This window comes from Macrotis lagotis, chromosome X (assembly GCF_037893015.1).
Source record: "Macrotis lagotis isolate mMagLag1 chromosome X, bilby.v1.9.chrom.fasta, whole genome shotgun sequence".
Classification (NCBI taxonomy): domain Eukaryota; kingdom Metazoa; phylum Chordata; class Mammalia; order Peramelemorphia; family Peramelidae; genus Macrotis; species Macrotis lagotis.
Genome location: NC_133666.1, coordinates 460792676 through 460814031, shown reverse-complemented (window position 1 = coordinate 460814031; position 21356 = coordinate 460792676). Strand labels below are relative to the sequence as shown.

General features: G+C 35.0%; 1 protein-coding gene across 2 annotated transcripts in view; it reads left to right on the top strand.

Moving 5' to 3' along the window:
• DLGAP1 (DLG associated protein 1) overlaps nucleotides 1-21356 on the top strand; it is a 782098-nt gene that overhangs the window by 236665 nt on the left and 524077 nt on the right. For both annotated transcript variants that reach the window (XM_074203980.1, XM_074203979.1), the window contains exon 3: nucleotides 7284-7385. The gene's annotated coding sequence lies outside the window, so the exon portion shown is untranslated. The remainder of the gene's footprint in view (nucleotides 1-7283; nucleotides 7386-21356) is intronic.

Here is a 21356-nt window from a genome sequence, read left to right as displayed (position 1 = left end):
CCTATAGATATCATTGAATTGGGTCCAATGAGACTAGGAATAATGACAGCATCTTCTAAGTAATATCTACTAACTCTTAAAAGAGTTTGACCCATCTATATTTTTTAAAAAACAGGTAGATGAAATATACCTGCTCTCTCTAGAATGTAATTTGCAATTGGACCAACTCATAGAGTTGGTCCATCAGTATACATGCCCAGGGATGTATTATTAAATGTTTAATACCTAGCTCTCTGGAAAATGAAATTTATGCACTGGAAAATGAAATTTATGCACAAAATACTTTAAGTTTAATCTGCAATGTTTTTTCCAATCACTTCTTTGAACCTAATCAACAAACAATAAATCAAGCCCTGGATTTGTTGTATTTGATTATTTTCTTTAAATGCTCACAAAGAACATTTAACAAGCAGTTCTCAAAAGTCAGTTCAAACTGGCTCCAGGATAAGCCATTATATTTCTTATAGATGTTTCTCTTTCATTTTCAAAATCAGGATGACTGAGATTGCCCTGAATGTGAAGCAGTCAAGGTTAAGTGACTTGACCAAGGTCACATATCATGTGTCTGAGACCACTTTTGAACTCAGGTCCTTCTGAATTCAGTATTCTACCCATTGTGCCTTCTAGCTGCCTCTATATTTCTCACACTGACAATGCAAAATATTAATGAAATAGACCCAAAATTGAGCAGGAGGGAAACTACAAGATATATTGGGTTTTTTAGGATTGCATAATGCTTTTAAAGGCTCTAAGATTCTTTCTGAACTAAAAGCCTTGTTTTTAATCCCATTATTCTTCTGGTGATGCTCTCAGGATGCAAATCATGGAATACCACATTCTCCAGAATTAATGAAAGTAAAATTGAGGGTCATCCAAAGGGCAGTGAAGAGTCATATCTTATTGAATATGAATATTCTGCAACACATCACAAGCAAGATGCTCTCATTGAAAATGACACCCATACTGATAAGCACATAGATTCATAGAAGCATCAAAGTATCCATTTGAGTATATAGTTTGCAATGATGATGAGGCATTTTTAAACAGATTAAAAAAATCTTTTCAAGTACAAAATGAGCAAGACAGTACTTTGAAGTTTTGAAGATTTTAACTAACTACAAACTCTTTAACTATCAACAGTATGAGATAGTAGCTAAGAAAACTAGTGCTTTCTTAGGATGCATTAAGAAGTAGTATGTCCAGGGGTGGCTAGGTGGCGCAGTGAATAGAGCACCAGCCTTGGAGTCAGGAGTACCTGGGTTCAAGTCTGACCTCAGACACTTAATAATTACCTAGCCATGTGGCCTTGGGCAAGCCACTTAAACCCATTGCATTGAAAAAAATCTAAAAAGATAATAATAAAAAAGAGGTGTGTCCAAGACTAAGAACAATATAGTATTTTGCCTAAGTCAGACCATATTTGAAGGTCTATGTTGATTTTTGGCTGCCACATTTTGGGAAATGCTCTGATAAGCTATAGAACTTAACAGAGAAGTATAGGTAAAATGGGAGAAAAGCTCAAGATTATGCTATATGGGGGTTCTAAATGTTCTTGCCTGTAGAAATCATTGAATTGGGTCCAATGAGACCAGGAATAATGACAGTCTTCTAAATAAAATCAACTAACTCAAATATTTTGCATGAAAACAAGACAGGCTATATTCATGGATTTTTAAATGAAATTCTCTAATATCTTTTTTTATATATCCTATACATTTCCCTATGTATTCCTTTCCCTTACAATGAAGTCTTTCCTTTTATTTAAAGAATAAAAAAGGTAAAAAAAATCAACAAAAATAGTCTAACATTATAAGTAGCATTTATACCCATAATGCCCAAAGAAAGCAAGGAAGAGTACCTTCTCATACATCATCTTTGAACTAAGTTTGAATATTTTGACAGCATTTATTTTCAAATAATTTGCATTTGAATTGTTTTAGTCATTGTATATATTATTTTCCTGATTCTATTTACCATATTGTATTAGTTTATATGTCTTTGCATCTATCTCTGTATTCATAAAATTCATATCTTATATGTTATATATCTTATTTGCCAAATAATGTTATAAATTCCTTTCTATTCATGTGTCACAACCTGTTTAACCATTTGTTCTATTTCCAATTCTTTGCTTCCACAAAAGTACTAATTATAAACATTTCAATGGAGCCTTTTCATTTTGTTATTCACATCTTTGTGGTAAATGCTGAGTCAGTTGTCCATTTGTCAAAGGGGACTTCATGTATTTCTAAGTTTGCCATGAGAATGCAGGATGTAGCTTTTTATGCATGGTCCCAAAGCGCAGAATGACAGACAATAATTGGGAAAAGCAGAGGTAAATTTAGGCTAAATGTAAGAAAATCTCATTATTAAAAAAATAGAAATATGCAAAACTGGAGTAAATTGCCTCTAGCAGTAGTGAATTTCATCTTACCAGAAGTTTTCAAAGACAATATGATTGCTTATCTAATATATCATTGATTCTTGTTCTGATATGGGTTAGATCAGAGGTCCCTTCCAACTCTGGGATTTCATAATTACTTTAAAATAACCCTGAACTCAAATCAAGGCTTGATGTTCCATCCCTGTCAACAATCCTACCTAAGGAGAATCAAGTAATGAATGTATGACCTTAGGGTTTCATTTTTTTTTAATGAAAGCAAGTTCTCAAAAAATTTCCATTAGGAGAAGAAAGAAGGTGACTTTACTAATTGTACACCATGCTCAAGATGCACTTGGAGAATGCAAATATTTCTCTCTTTATTCAAGTGAATTGTCTTCAATTATTGCTTTAGGTAGACTACTTTTACACTTGAAGTGTAAAAGCTCCCTTGGAAAGCAGAAAAATATAAAGGAAAATATTTCTGGAATGGATAAATCCTAATGAATTATTTTCTCTCTGTTCTGCACATGGGCTCACTGTTGTTTACCAATGTCGTCAGTGCATAGAGTTTTCATGAGGAACATTTCAGTCTAGGCTCAGTTTTCCATTTTCAGAAAGAACAAAATTTTCTGAATTTGAAAAAATGGGGAAAAAGAGCTAATTGGCAGGCAATTTGGCCAAGAACCACAGTTGAATTTGGACTCCTAACAACAAAGGGTGGGGTGGGAGGTGGGTGGGAATGAAATGGAGTGAAATTCTAGGATCACTATGTTCCCTAGGTAATGTTAAATCCAGGAAGCTTCAGATAAAAAGTACATGAGGAAAACTCACTCCTTCTCTGAGTCAGGGCCAGTCTGGTTCTGGTTCTAGCAGAACAAAATGATACAAAGCTTCAAACCAGGCTATGCTGACTGAACCCGCAAGCCTACAAAGCTACTCCTAGCTGAACCTCTAGATGTTGACTGAAATAAGTTACTGCTTGTTCGATCGAGTACTTCCTATTTGGTGATAGAATGGATAGTGAACTCAGATGCATTTGTAATTGACTCTTGAAGATCTAATTTCTCACTCTTAACCAAAAACTAAGTCATTGAATCCACTTGGAAAGCAGAAAAAAATGCTCATGAATCAAAGAATCTGTGTTGAAATGAAGCTGTCCATTTCTACCCAATATGTGAACAAGAATCTTTTCTACCTTTTATTTGGCAATGACAGCCTTTCCATTTGAAGGCAACTCTAATTTTAGAAAAACTTTTCTTATATCTATTGTAATCTATACTGTTGTAGCTCTTGTAAGATTCTTCTAGTATTTTGTATAAATTGCTGAAAATATTTTTGATCATTTTATTATGATGAAACCCATATTAACAGCCACTATCAGATATCATCATGGCATGTGAGTGATCTTGTGTTCTCAAAAGTTATGCCAGCAAAGTATAGGCTATGGTAGATCCCACCATGAAGGAATAGCTCTGAATACTACCCTAGTAATGACTTTATTCCATTACATGAGAGATCAGGCAAATTAAATACTCAGTGACTCATCTATTTAGGATTAATTACTGGGAGAGATTTTGTTTTGCTTTATTTTATTTTATATATCTTTTGGTATAACTCATTAAGCAATCTACTAAAGTTCAGAAGAGTCAGCATGGGTGGAGGAAAAATTCACATTAATGAAATTGAAGATATCCTACCTCATTAAAATGTAGAAGAATATGAGCTCCTTAGAAAATAAGTTCCATCTAAAATATGTCTTCTCTAAACATTACACATTTCTTTATCTTTAGCAAATTATTTTTAAAATAAAAATTTAATAAATATGAATTGAATTGACCAAATCATATTTAAAAAGTGCCATAGAGGATTGAGAAACTCCATATCAAAAATCACAGATTTGGGGAAATATTAACCCAAACAAGAATTTAGTGATTCTCTTTTACTTAAAAACCAGTGTTCCTAAATGGATTTTGTTTTACTGTTTTCAACACCTTGAGGGCTAGGACCTTGCCTTTCTCTCTTCCTCCATCTTAAAATTGGAAAGTCACTTTTATATAGAAGATATTCACCAAATATGTTGGTTTGATTTGCATAAAGGCAACAAGATGTTAAAGACTTAGTGAGATCAAAACTGATACCTCTTTAGAAGCCTATCTTGTCACTTCTCTGATGAAATGTCAAAGCTGGCATGCTGATTGAATCAACAAGTTAAGCATCTATTACATTCTTTCTCATTCTGTGACAAAATTTAGGTCACTTGACCTCTAAGAAATTTCCTTTCCTTATTGCTAAAATGGAAGTAATATTTTAAAGTGTTGTCTACCCCTAAAATATTCTTGCAAAAACTTTGTATAAACTCCAATATTTTATAGAAACTTGAGTTATAATGATGATATTTACCATTTATTGTTATTTTCCCCTTGGAGCTCCAATCCTAGGAAATTTACACTTATAGTACAGCCTTATTTTTTTTTAGGGTTTTGCAAGGCAAATGGGGTTAAGTGGCTTGCCCAAGGCCACACAGCTAGACAATTATTAAGTGTCTGAGGCTGGATTTGAACTCAGGAACTCCTGACTCCAGGGCCAGTGCTCTATCCACTGCACCACCTAGGCACCCCAGTACAGCCTTATGTTCTAAAAGAGTTCATCAAAAAATACCCTTGACCTTTTTTCCGTATAGGTCTAGAAGGTAGAATTGTATAAATGATCTCCAAAAATTGGTGTGAGGATAAAATGTATGTAAAAGCATTTTAAAACATTAAAATGCTACAAATATAAGTTACTATTATTTGAACAATGTTATAAACTATAGCATAGTATCATTTGAGGATTTATCAAATTTTCAATGTGGAGTAAACAATGGGGTTTTCATAGTATACCCCAAAGACTACCTATCACTAAAATGAGCTTTATGGGAATAAATTGAAGAAAATACATACTTCTCTCAATTAATCAATTTTCCTTTTTTTCCTAATCATACAGTTCCATGAGTTAAAATTCAAGATTTTTAGAAAATGAATTCAGAAGCACAAGTTGACTAATGTGACCACCAGAGGACACTGTGGATGTTAGCTAAACTGCCTGTTTCTCTCAATTAGAATCTTATGTTCAATTTAGCCTCATCCAAATGACTCTGTCCTCTGGTTGACTAAAACAGATTGTGACATCCGACTAGCCATGTAGGTTTCCACAAGTAGAATTGTTCAACTCATACTCCCACTTATTTGTCAGCTCCCATTCCTTCCATGGGCTACCTGCTCCCTCAGACCTCTATCAGAATCATGTCATTATGAAGCATTTAGAACAGTAAAGGAAAATAGCTTATTAATAACAGAATGTAAATTTCTCATATCATAAATTGCACCTTCTATTTCCTACCTGATTCCTACTCCTAAGGGAAAGGAAGGCATGAACTAAGAAATATAATTTTCAGCTGTTTGAAATTTTCAATTGGCTTCTATAATATTCAAACCAGTTTTAGGGGCTATTTGACATCCTTGGACCACTGCCAAGGTCAGGTACTGTAGCCAGCCACAATAGGAAGGAGTCACAACCTGGAAAAATTTGGAAGGGAAGATCTGGGTCCTGAATTAGAGAATTCTCTGAACCATGCTGACATCTTTGCCCTTTGGAGATACAATGCTAGGGTTTTATTTTGATTTTATTAGCACAATCTTATTTTGGGCTTAACAGTTGACTACTATGAATGTGTGACTATCCAGTAAACAGATAAAGTATCTTTGCCCTAAATTAAAGGGCAGCAAAATTAATTTATTTTGCAAGTGTTTTGTGAATTTCATGATCTTTCTTGAAATAATTAGTAACACCCTCATGAGGTCTAAAATCAGGAATATTCAGAGCTCTTAATTTGTTCCTTGAGAACTAAAAGTATATTTCATACTATAGGATTTTAATGACCAAATTAAAAGAGACCTAAATTTGAAAACAATTATCATCCTCATGACACTGAAAAGAAAGAAAAGAGAATTGTTTAATCATCTCCCATGACCTATGATCAACTGAACATTACTTTTTATTTATGTAAAACCATAGTTCTCAAATTATTTTTTATTCCCAAAGCTCCCTAAAATAATCCACAACCACAATATTCCTTCATAATTGATTAAAGATATTTAGACCTTCTTCATATGTTACTTAATGAAGGTTATCTTGATGACCACATAGCATATTTAATGTTTATTGTTGCTTCCAAGATTCTCATTACAGTTCTTAGCCCTCTGTACTCACTCACCTCATATTATATCTGTTATCTTTCCTTAACCCCTGTAAGATTACATTGCCTAAAACCTTTTTTAATCATTCATTTTAACCAGACTATATAATATAAAAGTCTATTCAAATTGGTCCTGATTTCAAGTAAATGAAAAATAATGAAGAACATTATATGCAAGCACTTTCCATTTTTCTTTTTAAAGAGTTATTTTCTCTTGTGAGGTTTTATACCTCTTTTATCATTTGACAAAATTTTTAAGAAACTATTTTCTTCAGTATTTTTGTGTCTATATTTGACAATTTATTACTTCTTTTTTTATAATATTCTTGCATAAGTTCTCATTTATTTTCCCATTTTTTCTCTCTTGTTCTTATTTGATTTTTTAAATTATTTTTAATCTCTTTCTTTAGCTCTTCTAGGAATGTTTATTGGGCTTTTGTTCAATCTGTATTTCTCTTTGAGGTTTTGAAGATATTATCAGGTCATTGTCTTAAATATTGAGTTTGAGGTTTCCCTGTTGTCTGTCACAGTGGTTTTTTATGGTCAGGTTCTTTTTTTGTTCTTTGCTCATTTTTTCAGTCTGTTTCTTGACTGATCTTTATGTTAAAGTTGGTCTCTGGGGCAATGATTAGTCTGAGCTTCTTTTATATTCTTCTGCTTTCACAGCTCCATCTGGGAACCTGTAAGTTTTTGGTGATTCCAATGTGGTGTCATCTGGAAAGAGATCTGGTCATTGCCCTCCTGATCTGTGCTCTCCTGTTTACTCAGGTAGGGTTCCTGCTCCCTTATAACTATTACTGCTTTTTTTTTTCTGCCCTGGAACTATGACCCTGGAATTGTGTAATGTGTGACACAGCTGTGAAATGATACTTGATCCTCTGCCAAGGGCTGTTAAAGTTCCCCTGGGATCTTTTTTCTGACCAGGTATTCATCCCCCTAGCTTTCCTTAGTGATGCTTTCTCACAATCCACAGCAGGTACTACATCTGCTAACTAAACTTCTCCCTAGTGTTTGCAAATCTCTTTCTGTCCTCCTAAGTTGCTCTGGGCTGGAAAAAAATGACTCACTCTATCTTCTCTCTCTCTCTCTCTCTCTCTCTCTCTCTCTCTCTCTCCTTTTTTTTTTTGAGGTTTTCCCACATAGAATTCTTTTTGGTACATTTTGTAGTTGTTTTGCAGGAGAGGTTTTGGGGAAGTGTGGCAGTTGGGACCTTTCACTCTGTCACCCTGACTCAACCCCCCCACCCACTGCTTCCCATTTTTTTCCATCCAGTACATAAATACTAAGGCATTTTGGTTTTTCATTCAACATATATAGTGGAATGGTGGAATGCATGCAGAGTTAAAGGAACTGTTTGAATTTTAGTTCTTCTACCCATATAACCCTGGACAAGACACCTAATTTCTCTATGTCTCAATTTCCTTATCTGAAAAGATTAGACTAGAAGAGAAGACCCCTTCCAGCTCAGAATACTATGTGATTTATTGATTTTGGCATGGTTACATTTGGATATTTATTCAAAGTAAATTGCTAAAAGTAAATATTTAACATTTGTGGTTACCAACTTATTCTAAAATCATAGGATTTGGAAAGATTTCAATATGTGATGATGCTGCTGATGATGATAGTTGACATTTAAAGAGAACTAATTGGTTTACAAAAACATTCAAAAGGTTTCTAATTAAAAATCTTACCATTGACTTGGATGATGTGTCAAATGTTATTACAATTTTCAAGCTGAGGAAATTGAAGTTCAGAGATTAGATTTTGTCCTAACTCACATACTTAATATGTAGCAACTCCAGTATTAGAATTTGAGGTTTCTGGCTCCAATTCTAATTCTTTTCCTGCTATGTCTCTTAAGGCCTTAATAGAGTCACAGGAAAAAAAAAAAACTAATACTCTCAGTAAATAAAGAGAATCAAATCCTACACTATAAATCCAAGGTATAGTCCATCTTAAACTCTCTTATAATTTTGCTTGGGTTGTGCATTTATTTCATATTTCTCTGAAATGCATGAACAAACATTAATCAAATTTGCTATTATTAAACATCAGTTAAATGATCAGAGGTTAAAACAATGCATATCACATTATCTGGGTTCTTCTCTACATGTGCTTTCTCTATCAATCACTAGAAAAGATAGATAAATTGATATGGAATTATCACCCATCAGTGGAGATGATGTTAATCCAAAAAGGTCTTTTATTTCCTCTCTGTTATGTCACAATGCATTTTAAAAAAAAATTTAATTTGATAGATCAAAACAACATAGTGGAAAGAGCACCAGGCTTACAAGGATCAATAATATCCCATTATATTAGACATAAAGATATTTTATGGCAATCTTTCTGAGACCTTTCCAATTCCCACTCACATTGACAAACAAGGATTCACAGGGGATGTCTGACTCTCTCTTTGGGATTCTAAGTACAGCTCTAAAGGTTTGTGGGATGTTCTAGTACTCATTCCCAAGCCCCATCCATATATTCCCTATTGATTATCAGCCAGAGTGGATTAGCTTTTAGAAAGATTATTAGTACATATGTATAGCAAGGATAATTGTAATAGAAACACAATGCATTCTCCACCCCTGTCCAAACTGGGGACACAATCTCCCCTTTGTACATATGAAGTCCCTGGGAAAAGTGAGTTCAAACTTGGAGAGCTCATGTGAACAGAAAGTAAATTCACAGTTCCTGATTATTGGAAATCTTTTTCTCCCTTGGTGAAATCCTCATGAAGCTTTCCTTAGGTATATTCTCTGCTGGACTTTAAGAGTTGTTGAGTCTAAAGACTATTTTCCTTAGTATAATAACATGACTACTATGGTTGATGGTAGGTTGACTGGTGGATTCTCCCTATCTTCATAGCTGCCTACTGAATCCCTCTCTGAGATTTGGCTAGAACTGCTTCACCACTAGACTACCTACTCTTGGAGAATGTGGGAGTATAGATTGACTTACTTGGTTATATAGTGGGTATGTCTAATTTTTTCAGTAAATCTCAAAATATTTCCCCATATGGCATCATCTATCTTTATCCAATGATCCAAGTCCTTTACTCCTCTCAAACTTTCTAAGAATTGTGCATATCTAGTTTACAACTTTGATTTAGTTAAGAAGCATGCAATTCATTAGGTTTGGCGATAGAGTTGAAAACCCTCACCTTTGCAAGTTATATTACCTACTTCACAAGGTGTTAGCAGTCGAAGACTCAAATTAGAATAATATATTGTAGATAGAGTACTTGACTGAAAAATTCAATTTCAAATCCTGTCTTGGACACTTATTATCTATAGGATTTCTCTGAGTTTGCATTTCCTTATTTGTAAAATTTTGATTAATATTGAAAATATATACTTCAAAAGTTTGTAATAAAGCTCAAATGAGATTGTTGTACAATGCTTTGCAATTTTGAAAATGTTATAAAATGTCAATTGCTATATAATATAATCACACATATCAATTACTTTACTACTGTGTAGAGAGAACTGTTTAGTAAGCTTTCTAGTTACAGATAGAAGTGAGAGCAAGTAAGCACTCTTGTGACAATTCTGCTTTTGTCAACATTTGCATAAATTCATGGATATTTTTTGGGTAATAAACTGTTCAAAGTAATAAAAATATCCATTCATATTATAGGTCATAAGAAATTCCATGATATTTTCAAATTTGTTTTCTGATTTGATCATTACAAGAACCCCCTAAAGCATTATTATTTTGCAGATAAAAAATAAAAGGTGTAAATCAGAAAAGTAGCTTACCCAACATTAGAGAGACAAAATAAAGTAGACCCATAAATAAAATATATGTGAATCAGTATGGTTTAGCTGACAGAAAACTGGAGATCAAGGGATTTAAAGCCAAGTACTAGGTCTGACACTACCTGATTTGCTAGGTACTGGATAACCTCCTTAAACTTTCTAGACCTAAGATTCTTCCTATGTAAAACAGGGGGAACAGGGAATTGAATTATTTTATTCTAATACTATATGACCGCTAAAGTACTTTCCAGCTATGAATTTTTGATTGTTTTTCTTTTTTTGGTTTTTGCAAGGGGTTATGTGACTTGTCCAAGGTCACACAGCTAAGCAATTTATTAAGTGGCTAAGGTAAAATTTGAACTCAAGTCCTCCTGACCTGAGGGTCATTACTCTATCTACTGCACCACCTTAGCTGCCCAATTTGGGGGGTTTTGATAATTTTTGATTTCCCTTTCCAATCCTCTTTTCATAATATTCTCTTGCCTCTGAAAGAAGAAAAGAAAGAAGAGAAATACACAGAGAAGAATCCAAATTAAGACATATGAAAGTTAAAGGACTGAAAGAATGTGACTAGAGATGGTGTATTAAGGATTTAGAGCTCTGTATGAGTCTTTGTTCTTCACATAAGATGGGCCTGGACCTGCTCTAGAACAAAGAGGTCTACTTGCTATACCTCAAAGGAAAATAAGGGTAATCCATAGATATCACCAAGGGCAAGCACATTAAATAAAGACTCCAGGAAAAATTGAATCTGACTGCCTTTGGGACAAATGATTTCACCATTGTTAATGGTTTTCATACAGAAACTAGATGAATGACAAAGTAGAAAGAATGCTTGAATTTGGAGTCAGAGGACCTGGGTTCAAATACCTTTGCTAGATTACGCAAGATGGAGATTCAGTTTTCTTATCCATCAATATATGAGGCAAGTGGGGAGGGGTGGCTTAAAGGATGTCTTTGCTTCTAAGATAATTTTTCAGTAATGATGAAGAATATAAGTTATGCCTTTGGGAGGATTTTGCACTAGTTAACATCTGAAATGTTTTTAACCCTAGTTCAATCATTCTATGATTTTGAAATGATATGGGTAACACCTGGCTAAAATTCTGATTTCAGAACTTATGCAGTATTCTTTGTGGAAATATCAGTCTCTTAATGACCTATCATTCAATGTGTGTGGGTATTAATTTATATTCTCTTAGACATCTTCTAGGCGTGTTCATATTTGTGTACTTCCATATTTTGTGTATCCCTCTTTCCTCTCTTTGTGCATCTTTCTGCTTCTGTCTTTGAAGTTTCACTTCCTCTATGTGCATTTTTCTCATGCTTTTCTATTCCTCTGTCCTTTAATAAAACCTGGGTTTTCAGTGATGTGACAGTATTGAGTACTAATTGATTAGAATTATAATGGGATTTTTTTAAAAAAACTAATGATGCCTGTCTAATAGGTGACCTCTCTTTAGTTCTCTGCTATCATGTCTCTGCTAAGAAGATGAGGTGAGCCCCAAATTTTGTTTAGGTGAGAATTATTAGGTGTTTTGAAAAGTCAGGTGATAATTAAGTGCAATTTATAGCATACCTACATATAGTTGACATGTTCTAAAATGTAGTATGTGCAAATTAAAATCCTTTGATTTGGATAATTAAAACATTTCATTTTCCAGAAAATAGTTTTCAGTTTTATATCCCATGGCACAGTAGCAAAATTAAAAAACTAAAGGGTTTTTTCCCCCCAGAGTCCTGACTGTAAAAAAGTTGACTTGCTTTCAATCCAACAAATATTCAGTAAATACCTACTATGTGCTACTAGTGCTGAGATATAAAGAAAAAACCTGTCTTCTAGGGACTATTCAGTTTTAGAATTCTAAAGACGATCTAGGAAAACTGGGTAACAAAATAGACTGCCAAGACTAGAGTCAGGAAAATGAGCTCAAATCTGACCTCAGACATTTATTAACTATGTGATCCTGGACAAATCACTTAATACACTTTACCTCAGTTTCCTCACCTATCAAATGAGCTGGAGGAGGAAATGGCACACCATTCCAGTATGTTTGCCAAGAAAATCTCAAAAAAAAAAAAACAAGAAAACCTCAAAAGGTCATGAAGAATCAAACACAACTGGATGACTGAACAACAGCAATCTATTCAATTCAATACATTCTGTGATTCACACACACTCCCCTCACTTATGCAGATGTATAAATATACACACACACATTCAAAAGAAGATTGTAGAAATATCTAGCATTTCCTTGCCAGGTATTTATATAGTCAAGTTTCATCTAACTTGTGTATAGCAAGTAATTCTCTATTCTTTCTTTTAGATACAGAGCTTCCCATGATTGTTTGACTATTAGCACCTATACCAGAAATTGGATAGAAGGAAGGAGAAGGAAAACTGAATCATAATATTACTCCTTAGCTTCTCTTCTTAATTTTATTTTGGAGTGACCAAAAATTATGGTTAAAATGAATGAGATTTTGTTAGTTCTAGGTTTCACTTAGTCATCTTTTACTTGATTCATCCCACAGGAATGACCATGTTCTTTCCACTTAATTCATAATAATGTTCTCCTTCTGCATAGCAGGAATATTCAGTGTAAAGAACTATGTCCAACTTTAGCCAAACATTCCATTAGTGCTAGAACCAAAAAGAATGTCTTTGGTCTTAGACAGTCAAAACCTATGGCAATGTAGTCTAATTTCCTAATCAACTCAGATTGGGATCTGAATTTTTTCTTTTAAAAAGCAAAACAAACAAGCTCGAGTTTTTGTAGAATGTTAAAGGTAGAAGTAACTTAGATTATTTTACAATTTCTTCATTTTATAAATGGGAAGTAGAAAGTTATTAATGTCCCTAGGAGGACACTAAGGAACAGGGTGATAATGACATACCCAAGTCTCTGCTTTCTAATGACAATCCAGAACTGAAACTCAAGTCTTCAGGTTCTTAGTCCTGTACACCCATCCTAGATTTCTTAGCATTCCATAATTTGATCAGAACCTTACTTATATTTGGCTAATGAGTATTGGCACTCATGAAAAACTCATACTGAAGCAAGGGAAGCCTGGACACAGAAAAATTTGCAATCTTGTTATACTGGAAATGTTTCTGTACTGTGGAGGAGCCTTCCATTCTGTGTTGACTCTTATGAACTCCATTTCCTAAGCCCCTTTGGACTTTGAACAGCTGATCTTGGTCATGTTCTTGGTAGCAGGAGCATGTTCATGTTCAGTAAGTGCTAGTTTAGTCACTCCTTGAGGATGACCTCTGTAGCAAGTGCATTGGAGAATACCTGAAGCTAGGTGCTAATCTACTATCTCCTTAGTAATTACTATCTCCTTTAAGAAACTCACTCTCTAGCTACTTCTCCAAAGGACCCATTGTGAACTTCTGTAGTAGTTTGCGGACTTTTTGTAGCGATCTGTTAAACTTCTATAGAATCTAGTAAATTACCTTTCTTACCTTCCTGAGTCAGAGATTGGTGAATTCTTCACAAAACGAATTCATATCTCTATAAGTCAAGGCCACTTTCCCCAAAGTCCAATTTCTCCTTTCTTCAGTACAATCTATTGATCTTTGTCAGCTTGGGAATCAGGATGGGCAGGTAGATAATCTCTCAGATTTCTTGGCAGAAATCTCATATCTTCACCCTCACTATAGGGTTTATTTCCAAAGCCATTCCTACATTGTGTCTAATTCAATATAATCTGGTTCTGTGAGATAGTTTCTAGAAAGCTAGAAGCAAAGTGATATTTTAAGCAATTTAAATACATCTCAAGATTATTCTCTTGTCACTTTAATTGAGGAGGAGTAAAGTACTAAGGTTGACAAAAAAAGATGCACCTCATAGGTACTTGACATCAGTCAGTTATATACTTTGTGACTTCAGTTAGTTGTGTTCCAAACTTGGGCTACAGGAGAGAAATAATTAGTGTTTTTGACAATCTGGAAAGGAGAAAGAGGTGATTACTTGTTTAGGCCCTTTTAAAAATAGGCTCAAAAACAGCCTGGATCTCCTTTCAGACATACAAAGCATTTTTGCTTTGTCCTTTGATTCTGAGAGTATGTACACCTGTGTAAGAGTTCAGATAAATCAAAACTAGGGAGAGAGAGGGGTATGAACTACATGGCTGAATTGATGCAGGAGTGGAAAAATAGTGTGTGCACCAGAAAAGATTCTTAGGTACAGGAAGCATAGATGGTCAGGCCCCTACAACAGTTTTGCACATAGTGGATATCTTTAAGATGTTTGTTGAATTGAATTAAATTAATATTCTTTAGCATGCACTTATACATTGGGATCCAGGATCAGGTGTCATTAAAAATTAATTGTTCTGTGATCCTATGAGCTCAAATTGGGCATCTGGCTTCATTCCTGAAATATGTTGGCAAATGTGTTTGCAGTCATATCAAGATAAAGAGTATCAGAGCACCTAAGTGGCCCAGTGGATAGAACACCCGCCCTGGAGTCAAGAGTACCTGAGTTCAAATCCTGCCTCAGATACTTAATAATTACCTAGCTGTGTGGCCTTGGGCAAGCCACTTAACCCCATTGCCTTGCAAAAAAAAAACCCTAAAAAAAGATAAAGAGTATCCCACTAAAGATCCCTGTTTTTCTGAAATATAAAAAAAACTATAATACCAATCTTTGGATTCCCAAATGTTTTTGAGGAAAACCTAAGGCAGTTTTAATAGTTCATAGTTGACAAAGTGCAGGAACAGAAACTCTTGGAAACCTCCTGATTCTAAGACCTTGCTCAAACTTACAGTAAATAATTGGTTACTCTAAGCTTGTCTGTCCTCTTGTAGAATACGTCAGACAGTCTCATCAAAGTCAATAGCCCCAAAAGATATTCTGACACTGGATGAAATAGATTTCCTTGTGATCACAACCCCTAGGAAGTGATTAGAAAATTCTAACTGCAGGTTACTATTCAACTGTTAGATTCACAGGTACTCTGTCTCACCCTTTTCCCAGTCTCCCATGAAATTTTTTTGAAAGATTTTATTTATTTTGAATTTTACAATTGTATCCCCCCCAATCTTGCTTCCCTCACCCCACCCCCCAGAGAAGGTTGTCTGTTAGTCTTTACGTTGTTTCCATGGTATGCATTGATCTAAGTTGAATGTGATGAGAGAGAAATCATATCCTTAAGGAAGAAACATCAAGTATGAGATATTGCAGAATTACATAATAACTTTTTTTTAATTAAAGGTAACAGTCCTTGGTCTTTGATCAAACTCTACAATTCTTTCTCAGGATACAGATGGCATTCTCTGTCATAGATACCCCAAAATTGTGCCTGATTGTTGCCCTGTTGGTATGAGCAAGTCCATTAATGTTGATCATCACCCCCATGTTGCTGTTAGGGTGTACAATGTTCTTCTGGTTCTGCTCATCTCGCTCAACATCAGTCCATGCGAATCCTTCCAGGCTTCCCTGAATTCCTATCCCTTTCCACCACACCCTTCCCCTTACATGCTGGTATTCTGTCTGGAGAAATATAAATTTTGATCCTTGAAACTTGGTAAGATTTGAAATGTATGATTCCAAATCACTCAAGCTCTCATTACTTGCCAATAATGGGTTCCAGACCAAGCCCCACTAGATCATTGTTTGGGCCCTTGTTTGACTCAGAGTGAATGTAAATAGCAATTGTTTCTGTTTTGGACAGAAACCTTGAGGGTCTTCCCCTCCTACTTTGATTTTGTTTTTAATTTAGGTAAAAGAGGCCAATCTGTTTCTTTTCTTACCTACTCTTGATCACTGAATGTCAGACTAAGACCTGCCAATTCCTTAACTAAAATATATCAAGATCTCCTCCTGCATCAGGGGCCATTGCCGTTCATCCAGATCTATATTTTGCCAATGGATCCTAGAGGATCCATTGTCTCTAGAGGAGATGAGACTGGTGACTTTGCACATACCTCCCCTACTTAAATTCACTTGCATGTTATTGGCATCACATCCCTCTAAGAACAAAAGCCAAAAAAAAAAACCATACCAATGGGCCAGAACAGAGTAAGCTTCCCATTAACTACCATTCTCTTGAGGTATAGATAGAACTAAAAACACCCCTTGACCCTTGTGTCACACAAGAGTCAAGAAAGGAGGAGGTGAATAGGTGCAGAAGCTATATTGGAATGTTGACTCAGTTTTACTATATTGTTCTTTTTAATGTACCATCATGACGTTCCAACATATTCGACCTCAGCAACGCAAAAGACCTAATCTAAATCCTCACCAACAAGATTCTGTATGTCTATTTTATACACTTTTTTGAGATCTAGTACACATTTCATGCCCTGAATTCTCTTGTCACTCTTCTCCCCCAATTTATAACTAACCTTACCCTAAGTCTAGATGATTGAAGGCTCAGATTTGCCTTTCAGATATGTCATACAAGGCAAAATCTGGCTGACCACCTTATCCCAGCTCCCTAAGGAGAGTGCTTTTGTGAAACAGAATAATGCACATCTCCCTCTAGTCTTGGACAGATGTACATTCTTTCACATAAACCTCCCTGGTGGAATTATACAAACTCCCTCACACCAACCAATTATCATTATCATCTGCTGTGTCTCTAAATCAGCAATCAAACTGTCATCATTTATTAAACATCTACTATATGTTTGTTACACTTCTAAGTTTATCATAGAAATCCCAACAATAGCTCTCTCAGTAAACCCACAGACTCAGGGATTAGTTTATCCCACAAACCCCTAGACCAGGCTCTAGGTCATCCCAAAATCCATTCTGGACAGTCAGTCAGAAGCAAGATGCATCCCAATAGAAATTCTCCATCCCCTTATCTTTCTTATCACCCAATGAAAGTTAACAACTTCATTCCTCCCTACACCTTTAATATGACAATATGTAATAAATTTTACTTAATTTAATATATAATGAAGAAGTAAAGTAAAGATGGGGGATCAACCAGGTCTTACCATTTACCCTTGCTTCTATGTCCCATAGTCCTTTTAACATTGTCATTGACTTTCTTATGTAACTAGGACATCTCTTGGTCTTGCCCCTTGTACCTGATATACTCTTAGGTTTTCTGATCTTTTCCACTTGTCCTGATTCTAAACTTTCTTGTATTTGTCATTTCCTTCAATTATACTCTGAGCTGCTAGAAAATAGAGACATTTTCTGTTTCTATCCCCAATATCTATATAGTGTTTGGCTTACAGTAAGTGCTGAATAAGTGATTTATTCTTCCATTCATTCATTCAAGACATCTTAAAAAAAGGTAAAAAAGAATCTCAGGTAGCAATATCCTAACAAAACTTCTGGGAACAGATGTTCTCTTATTCAATTCAGGCATCCCCAGACTCAACACTTATCCACAAACACTAGCCTGAGTCTACAATTATAAGAAAGCTGTTCTGGGCTACTGACAATACATTTCTCTTCTATAGTATCTATATATTTTACACATTGCTGACTGAGACTATTATCTCATAATGGTGTGGTCAATAAGCTTTCACATTGTTTCCTCCACATTTTTTTTAATAATCTTCCCTAAGTTCTGGTCCTATTTGACTTCCTATTCATCTTGAGAGATAGAAGCTTGGATTGGCTAATATATGCTTATTATAGCCTAATGGATGCTGCAGCTTTCAACATTTTATATCTATTTTATTGATCACCTTCTCAATCTGGCTGGTGGTACAGGGAATAGAATGCTGGGCTCATAGGAAGACCTGAGTTTGAATCTACAATCATATTTTCACACCATATAGCACTAGGCAAGTCACTTAATCTCTATGCCTCAATTTCTTCATTTGTCAAATGGACATAATAATAGCACCTCCTTGAGTCAGTCAATAAATATTAGTACAGACACTGCGAAGTAATGATGAAGCAAATAAAGAAAAAGACAGCCCCTGCCCCCCCACCAGGAGTTTATAATCTAATAGGGGAAGACACTGCATAAAAGAAAGCTGGAAAAGGAGTGGGAAATGAAGAGAAGGAGTGGAGGAGAGGATGGGTAACTTATTCAGGGACATGCTGGAAAAGTCAGAGAAGTCTCAAATTATGAGAAATTAGATGTTCTGAACTCCCTTCTTAAATAGAGGTTTGGAGTTCATGGCTCCATCCACTAAATATAGAGACAGTAAAGTGAGGAGGTAGAATATGAAGGCTGATGGCATCTTGCAGGATGATGAGGTTTTTCCCCTATAATGACCATCCTGGGAGAAGTCAATTAGACAAGTCCTAAAGAAGTGTCAAGTGAGAAATGGGTGTGATTTTTGAACTCAACTCCCTCTTTAAATGAAGTTTTGAATTTATGGCTCCACCCTGCAATCAGATGGACAAAGGATAGTGATAAGATAGAGTTTCAAGACTGATGGGATCTTGTAGGATAATGAGATTATACCAATAATTATCTTCCTAGGATGTAGTGAATTCAGACAAAGAAGTTGCAAGAGATTACAACCAGATGGGAAATGAAATGGATCCCAAGGTCATTGTCAGGAAAAATTGAGATATCTGTAAAGAATTTTATCAGCCCTTAAAAGTGCCCTATTAATGCTAATATTTATTATCATCATAATCATTATTGCTGTTATCTGTGCCCACCACTATGATAAGCAGTATAAAGATTAGGGAAGAAATTAAAAGAAAAGGGGACTTGTGATGGGCCCTGAAAGATAATAGGATTTAGATAGGAGAGATGTTTATTCCAAATTGGTGAAATAGAATCTGACAGTTATTTAGCTGGAATTCACAGAACAGTGAGATTGACCTGACTGAAGGAGATGCTGTTGGCAAGTACTTACAGATAAAAATAGGCAAAATTTGGCCAGGTCATGGAAGGCTTTGAATGTCAAGATAAGGAATTTAACTTTATTTAATATATAATGTAGAAGTAAAGTACATTTTTTTTTGTAGGAGAGTGATAAGATGAAAGAAATGTTTTAGAAAGATTAGTCTGGCAGCTAAAAAGAAGATGATTTAGAGGGCAGAGAAATCAGAGGCAGGGGAAAATAGCTATTGCAATCATCCAGATATGAGGTAATTGTGGCTGGAAATGGAGTGAGAGCAATGAAAATGAAGAGGAAAGGATGGATATGAGATATATTTCAAAGGAATAACAAGAAATTGCATTTATGTAAGATTCTGAGAGTTTGCAAACTTTATGAATATTCTCATTTTATCCTTACATTAACTCTGAGAGTTAAGTACTATTATCACTTCCTTTATATAAATAAGGAAACTAAGGCAAATAGAGTTAAAATGGCTTCCTTAGGATCATACAGCTGTGAACTCAGGTCTTCCTGACTACAGAAATTGGTAACAAATTAGATAGAAGAGGCAGACACTGATAGAATGCTAAGACTGGAGTCAAGATCTGATTTAAATCTACGACACAAACTAGTTTTCTGACCAAGGGCAACTCAATAAGTCTCAGAGTTCTTATCTGCTAAGTATAAGGTAAAATCAGAATATCTATAGTAACTATCACACAGGTGGCTGTGAGACTAAATATGATGATATATGCATAGTACTTAGTAAATTTTAAAGAAATATCTGTAAAGAATTTTATCAGTCCTTAAAAGTGCCCTATTAATGCTAATATTTATTATCATCACTATCATTATTGCTGTTATCTGTGCCCACCACTATGATAAGCAGTATAAAGATTAGGGAAGAAAATAAAAGAGAAGGGGACTTGTGATGGCCCCTGAAAGATAGTAGGATTTAGATAGGAAAGATGTTTATTCCAAATTGGTGAAACAGAATCAGACAGCTGCAGTTCAGTGGCACAGTGGATATAGCATCAGCCCTGGAGTCAGGAGTAACTGAGTTCAAATCTGGCCTCAGACACTTAATAATTACCTAGCTGTGTGGCCTTGGGAAAACCACCTAACCCCACTGCCTTGCAAAAAAAAAAAAAACTAAAAAAAAAAAAAAGAAAAATAAATTTCAGTTATTGTTATTCTATAAGAAGTGAAAGGATAGAAATCATAATGACTACTAGTTTTGGGGTCTGAGTTCCTGGGAAAATTATAGTCCCACTAATGGAATAGTAAATTTGGGAAAGTAAATAGATTTGGTGGAGGAATGATGAGCTAGCACTATTTGGGCTATATTCCCTCTGAGATGACATTGAATCATTGAGTGGAAACTTTTTAGAGATAGGCTGGGCATAGAGACCCAAGCGAGAATTAAATGGAAATATATTAAATTAGGAGCTATCAACATAGAACTTTTCCATGAGAATGTAGAAAGGGAAAAGCTTAAGAGTATGGAAAGTACTGTGTAGTGTAGTAGAGAGTGTCAAAGATTAAACCTTGGGGGATGCCAACAATTTTGGGGTCAAAATGAAGAATAGGTATCAGAAAAGGTGAAAGCACAAGAAAAGTAAAATGAAAGGATTAAAATAATGAAATATAGTAGAAATCATGGAATTAAAAGGTTTTAAGTCAAAAAAAAGTCAAAGTGCAGTTAAAAACTTAATTTCAGTAGAGTAATAAAGAAGGAAGCTAGATTTAGTTGGGCAAGGGGAATTGTCCTTCATTCTCTCTTTTTTAGTTTTATAAATTTTTTTTATTCTCATTTTGTACAAATGTTTTTTTACACTAATAAAATATTCTTGTTTACAAGCAAACAAAATACCCCTCCTCCCCATGAATATAGATAGACTTTTTTGGGCGAAAAAAGTAAAGGGGAGAGAAAAAAATCAAAACAAAAAAATTATAATAGTAACAATTGTAGGTATGGCCAGGTGGCGCAATGGACGAAGCAACAGCCCTGGAGCCAGGAGCACCCGAGTCCACATCCAGCCTCATAAACCCAACAATCACCCAGCCGTGTGACACGCAAGCCACCCGTTCCCCACTGCCCTGCAAAAACCAAAAAAAAAAAGAAAGAAAAAAAGACCCAAAATAAAATAAAATAGTAGTAATAGTAGGGGTGGCTGGGTGGCAGACAGAGCATTGGCCCTTGAGCCAGGA